Below are 6,000 nucleotides of genomic sequence, written 5' to 3'. Positions count from 1 at the left end.
ATGACACTGGCCATCTTGCTGCTCCTCTCACAAAATGTTCCATCTCCTACTTGAGCATTTTCACAAGTTTTTCCCTATGCTTGGAATGTTCTCCTCCTTGTCTGTATCTCCTGGCTTCCCTGGTTTTCTTCAAGTCTCAGCCAAAGTCCCAGTTTCTGCAAGAAGCCTTTCTTAGTCCTTAATCTTAGTGCCTTCTCTCTAAAATTAATCCCAGTTTATCCTGGATACATCTTATTTGTACACAGTTGTGTTCATGCTATCTCCCCTATTTAACTACGAAATCCTTAAGAGAGGCTTTCCCCCCCCCTTTCTTTGTTATCTCCAGCATTTAGCAGAGTGCATATAGTAGATATTTAATAAATGCTGTTTGACTGATTGATTGTTTAGGTATTGTTTTTTTAAAATGGACCTTTGCAAGTCATTTCAGTGGGTTCTAGAAATACAGCTCAAAAATTTTAAATCCTACTCTGTAATTTAACTCAACTTTATTTTTGAAAGAAAGTGCTTCTTCTTTTCACATTCCATTTTTTTCATTTTCAGCATTTACCTTTATAAGATTTTATTTCCATTTTCCCTCCCTCCCTCCCTTCCTTCCTCCTGTCCAAGACATTAAGCAACCTGATATAGATTATACATGTACAATCATATTAATCATATTCCTGCATTAGTCATGTTGTAAAAGAAGAATCAGAACAAAAGGGGAAAACTGCAAAAATCAAAAAACAACCAAAAAAGATGAAAACAGCATGCTTCAATCTGCATTTAGACTCAGTAGTTCTTTCTCTAGTAGCATTTTCTATCATGAGTCTTTTGGAATTGTCTTAGATCATTGTATTGCTGAGAATAACTAAGTCTATTGAGTTTACATGGCACAATTGTATTGTGTACAACGTTCTCCTGGTTCTGCTCAATTCACTCAGCATCAGTCATGCAAGTCTTTCCAGGTTCTTCTGAAATCTGCAAGCTCATCACAATAGCATTTCATCACAATCATGCACCACAATTTGTTCAGCCATTATCCAATTGATGGGCATCCCTTCCATTTCCAATCCTTTGCTAGCACAAAAAGATATGCTACATCTTTGTACATGTGGCTCCTTTTCCCTTTTTAATGATTTCTTTGAGATACAGATCCAGTATTAGTTTTGCTGAATCAAAGGGAATAGGGGCACCTGGATGGACACTTCCTAGCTAGTGACCCTGGGCAAGTCACTTAACCCTGAATGCCTCCAAAGGGGAAAAAAATTAAATTAAATCAAATGACATGAACAATTTTACAGCCCTTTGGACATAGTTCCAAATTGTTCTCGAGAATAGTTGAATCAGTTCACAGCTTCGCCAACACAGCATTAGTGTTCCAATTTTCCTATATCCTCTCAACATTTAGCATGTTCCAATATTAAATATTAGCCAATCTGATACATGTGAGATACTTCACATTTGTTTTAATTTGCATTTCTCTAATAATGATTTAGAGCATTTTTTCATATATCTATAAATAGCTTTAATTTCTTTATTTGAAAACTGCTTGTTCATATTCTTTGACCATTTATCAATTCAGGAATGACTTGTATTCTTGTAAATCTGACTCAGCTTGCTCTACATTTTGGAAATAAGGCCCTTATCAGAAACACTGGCTATAAAAATTGTTTGCCAGCTTTCATTTTCCTATCTTATGTTTATAACCAGAGGGTCATTGAACAGAATTGTTTATGTTACTGTGTCTTTCAAGGAATCTTGAATGATTTTGAATTATGGGAGACTCTAGTGGAAAAATCCTCTTACTGTAATGCTTTTTCATAATAAACAATAAGCACAATGTAATCTTATATTCATTATGTCTTTCAGCCAATTGCAAAATAATAAAGATGTGGTTCAGTGTTGAATGTCATTTGCAAAAGCTTGCTTGTACTTTACTAATAACTTCATTGAGGCTGCCTTGATTCAAGTATAAAGACTGGCATAAAAATTTTGAGTAAGTGTGACTTAGTACCTGTTGGACAGTGGGCAAATAGATTGGTAGTCTTTAATATTTTCTTATTGAGTTTTTTTCTGGTATTAATAAGGTCCGAGTTTTCCCCCAAGCCTTTTGGTATCTTTCCCTCTTTCAGATACCTTACCTAGCACTGTCATATAATTACAGAAAAAAAAAGTACTCAGAGATTTAGCCTCTGTATATTATTAATTATCATCAGCATTTATTAAGTATCCCATTAAATTTGATGCTGACTAAAAGCACCTTTAATACTTTGGGCTAAATCTATAATAAATATTAAATTACATTTAACACAACCACAATTATATCTGGTTGAGATTACTTGCACTTTCTATGAATGCATTTTCCCATGAATTAAACACTGTAGCTGAATAGTAATTATGCTCTTTTTTATTCATAACATGTCTTTCTTCCAAGAGGTTTTAAGTGATTAATATCTCCCCCACCTCCACCCCAAACACAGATGGAAAATAGCTGTTACTAAGTATATTATATAGTGATTAATATTTATATAATGCTTTTAGAGTTGAAAAGAATTTTACATACATTATCTCATTTGATTTTCACAACAATTCTATGAAGTTAGTTTTGCAGGCATTATTATTTTCATTTTACAGATCAAGAAACCAAGATTAGATAGGTTGAGTGATTTACCTAAGGTCACAGCAAATATGACAGATGCTGGATGTAAATGGAACTCTATTTTGAATCTAGGTACAGCTGTTTATTTTTACAGATTTTTACCACCACACCAGATCACTTCTCAACAAATTAACATTAAGCACCTACAGATGTATTCCTTTTACATGAGGGTACTAGGGAGATTCAGTCTAGGTAAGATGTTCCTTTCCTTAAGAGATTTAGAGTTAAGTAGAAGGGTAAGATGTAAACACATAATCCCGATGCAAAACAGACTAAGTATATTACAGTTACAAATCCTAGGAGTATGTGAGATACTAGGGGAAAAGTTGTTCCTGATAGGAGCTCAAGGAGTGAAGAGATGGCTTAGGTTTAAGAAACAAGGGAACAAAGGTATGTGAGACACAATAGCATAGTATAGTGTGGCTGAAATATGTATAGTAGACATGAACTACAACAAAAACAATTTTTTAAAAATTTTATTCAAGAGATGATAAGGAGCTACCAAAGGTTTAATAGCAGAATGGCTGGACCAGATCTAGATGTAAAAAGGATTATTCTGGCATCAATATGAAGAATGCATTGGAACAGAGAAAGAATCAAGACCAAAAGTCTTGGAAAGAGGTTATTGTAATAGTCCAGGCAGGTAGAAATGATAACCCAACATAGGGTAATGATAATAATAATTCAGAGAAGGGAATTAGCATTTATTAATACATACTAGGTACCAAGAGCTACGCTAAGCTCTTTTGAGAGACAATGTGGAAGTAGAATTAGCAAGGTCTGATAAATGAGAAATGAGAGAGTTTAAAGTCAAAGATAATGTCAACAGGATGAGAACAAAAATGATCAGGTGAATGCTAGTAATACAGATAAAAAATCGGAACAGGGACAAAAGGAAAGATATTGGAACAAGCACAGGGCAAGTTGAGACACTTGGGATTCCTGCTTTACTAGTTACTACCCAGAATAAGGCCCCTTATATATCTCTGGGTATCATTTTATAAATGGATACTCTCATACTCACAGCTGTGAGAAAAGTGCTTTGTAAAGTCTTATATCACATAACATTTTGTCACGCACCTAGAAAACAACCATTGTAATGTTATGCATTATAATTGGTGTCATCCTCCTATTAGTTTGAGTTCTCTGGGGACAGAGGTGGTATTTAAGCTTTATAATCTCTAACTTAGGCCCCCTGGTCCAGTATAGTATATGCTTAATAAATATTTATTAAATGAACAAATAAATATAAATTTATTATTCATCTTTTATTGTTGAGAAAACTCAGGAAGAGTTAATGACATCACAGTGGCAGAAAAATAATTTTGGTCTCCAAACTCTAGTTCAAAGCTTGGCTGTCTGTGTCTTACGTGCTAAGTACTACTAGAAGGGGTAAAGAATGTTTGAGGGTGTCCCTAATACATTCCTAATCATCAGAGGCTGGAGCTGTAGAAATTGCTCTGGGCATATGTATTCTATTCTTTGTTTCATGATCAACTTGTTGTGTGACTTAGAACAAGCAACTTAATCTCTTATTTTATAGCTTTTCCTCTCTTTAAGAAGCCATGTGGGGTGGCAGAAAGGATGATGGATCTGCAATAACATGATCTGGGTTCAAATATTGAGCTTGCTACTTACCAAATGTGTGACCATGCACAAGTCATCTAACCTCTATGATCTCAATTTTCTCATCTGTAAAATGGTCATTATCTTTGAGGCCTGATTTATTAGTATTATAGTTTGTTACCCTTCTCTCCCACTGAGGTCACTTAGTGCATATTTTGTTATTTGCTTATTGTTTGTATTTTAATTTCTTAAGAGCAGGGATTAGGTTTTTTGTTTGTGGAGTTTATTTATTTATTTATTGTATAATAATAGCTTTTTATTTTTCAAAATACGTGCAAAAATAATTTTCAACATTTACTCTTGCAAAAAAAAATTTGTGTTCCAAGTTTTTCTCCTTTCTTCCCCCATCTTCAACAAGTAATCTAATATAGATGAAACATGTACAATTCTTCTAAACATATTTCCACGTTCATCATGTTACAGAAGAAAAATCAGATCAAAAGGAAAAAAATGAGAAAGAAAAACACAAGTAAGCAAACAACAGCAACAACAAAGGTGTTAATACGATGTTGTGATCCACATTCAGTTCCCATAGTCCTCTTTCTGGATGCAGATGGCTCTCTCCAACACAAGCCTATTGGAATTGCCCTGAATCACCTCATTGTTGAAAAGAGTCAAATTCATCACAGTTGATCATCACATAATCTTGCTGTTGCTGTGTATAATGTTCTTTGGATTCAACTCATTTCACTTAGCATCAGTTCATGTAAGTCTCTCTAGGCCTTTCTGAAGTCTTCCTGCTGATCATTTCTCATAGAACAATAATGTAGCAGGAACTATGTTTGGTCTTGGTCCTGCACTTTGCACAGAGTTATTCCTTAATAAATGCCTATTGAATTGAATAATAGATATAAAAGCACCTTTAAAAATGTATCTACTTTAATACTTCAAGAATCTATGATTTCATTGGTATGAGGTACTCTTCTACTAATGTAAATTAAGCTAAAAGATAGTTATATAAGTTACTGAAATATATGTATAATGTAGAATGGATATACATATGTATTTGTAAAGTATATATTGCCTATATATGTAACTGTGTGTTTATATATAGATATATCTGTTCACAAATAAAATTTTTATAAATATAGATAGATGCATGTAGTTATATATATATAGAAATATGCACATGGATATATCTATATCTACCTGTAGCTCTATCCATATACCTCTATGTAATTATCATAGATCGATATGTAGAGAGAGAGATAGAAATATAGCTAGATTAAAAACTGGGGCCAAGCTGACATTGAGCCTCTCTGAACATTTATCTGGAATGAGCTGAAAAGGCCCTTAGAGGCCATATAGTCCAACTTTTTCATTTTACAGATGAGGAAACTGAGGTCAAGATTTGTCCCTTGTGACACAGGGAACTAAAGTGGCAGAGTCAAATTTCAAACTCAAGTCCTGTGACTCCAAACCCAGCCCTCTCTGCCTCACACCACTCCATTAAAGAGCCTTGGTTTGACATTATTTGTGCGATTTTAGGCAAGTTGCTTCATGTCCTTGAGCCTTTATTTCATCACCCATAAAATAAAGATAATATGAGTTGAGTCAGGGACCTTATAAGCTTGTATGGAAAGGGCTTTGGAAAACTTTAAAGTGACACTTAAATGGGAGCTGTATAAGTTAAGAGAAATAATCCAGATTCCCTGACTTTCTGTACATAACCATTACCTCATTTCAACTGTGGTGACCTTTCAACTAAACAAACCTAATGCCTTTTCTTAAGAAAA

The sequence above is a fragment of the Sminthopsis crassicaudata genome, chromosome 2, assembly GCF_048593235.1.
Source record: "Sminthopsis crassicaudata isolate SCR6 chromosome 2, ASM4859323v1, whole genome shotgun sequence".
Classification (NCBI taxonomy): Eukaryota; Metazoa; Chordata; class Mammalia; order Dasyuromorphia; family Dasyuridae; genus Sminthopsis; species Sminthopsis crassicaudata.
This window is presented reverse-complemented; position numbering follows the sequence as displayed.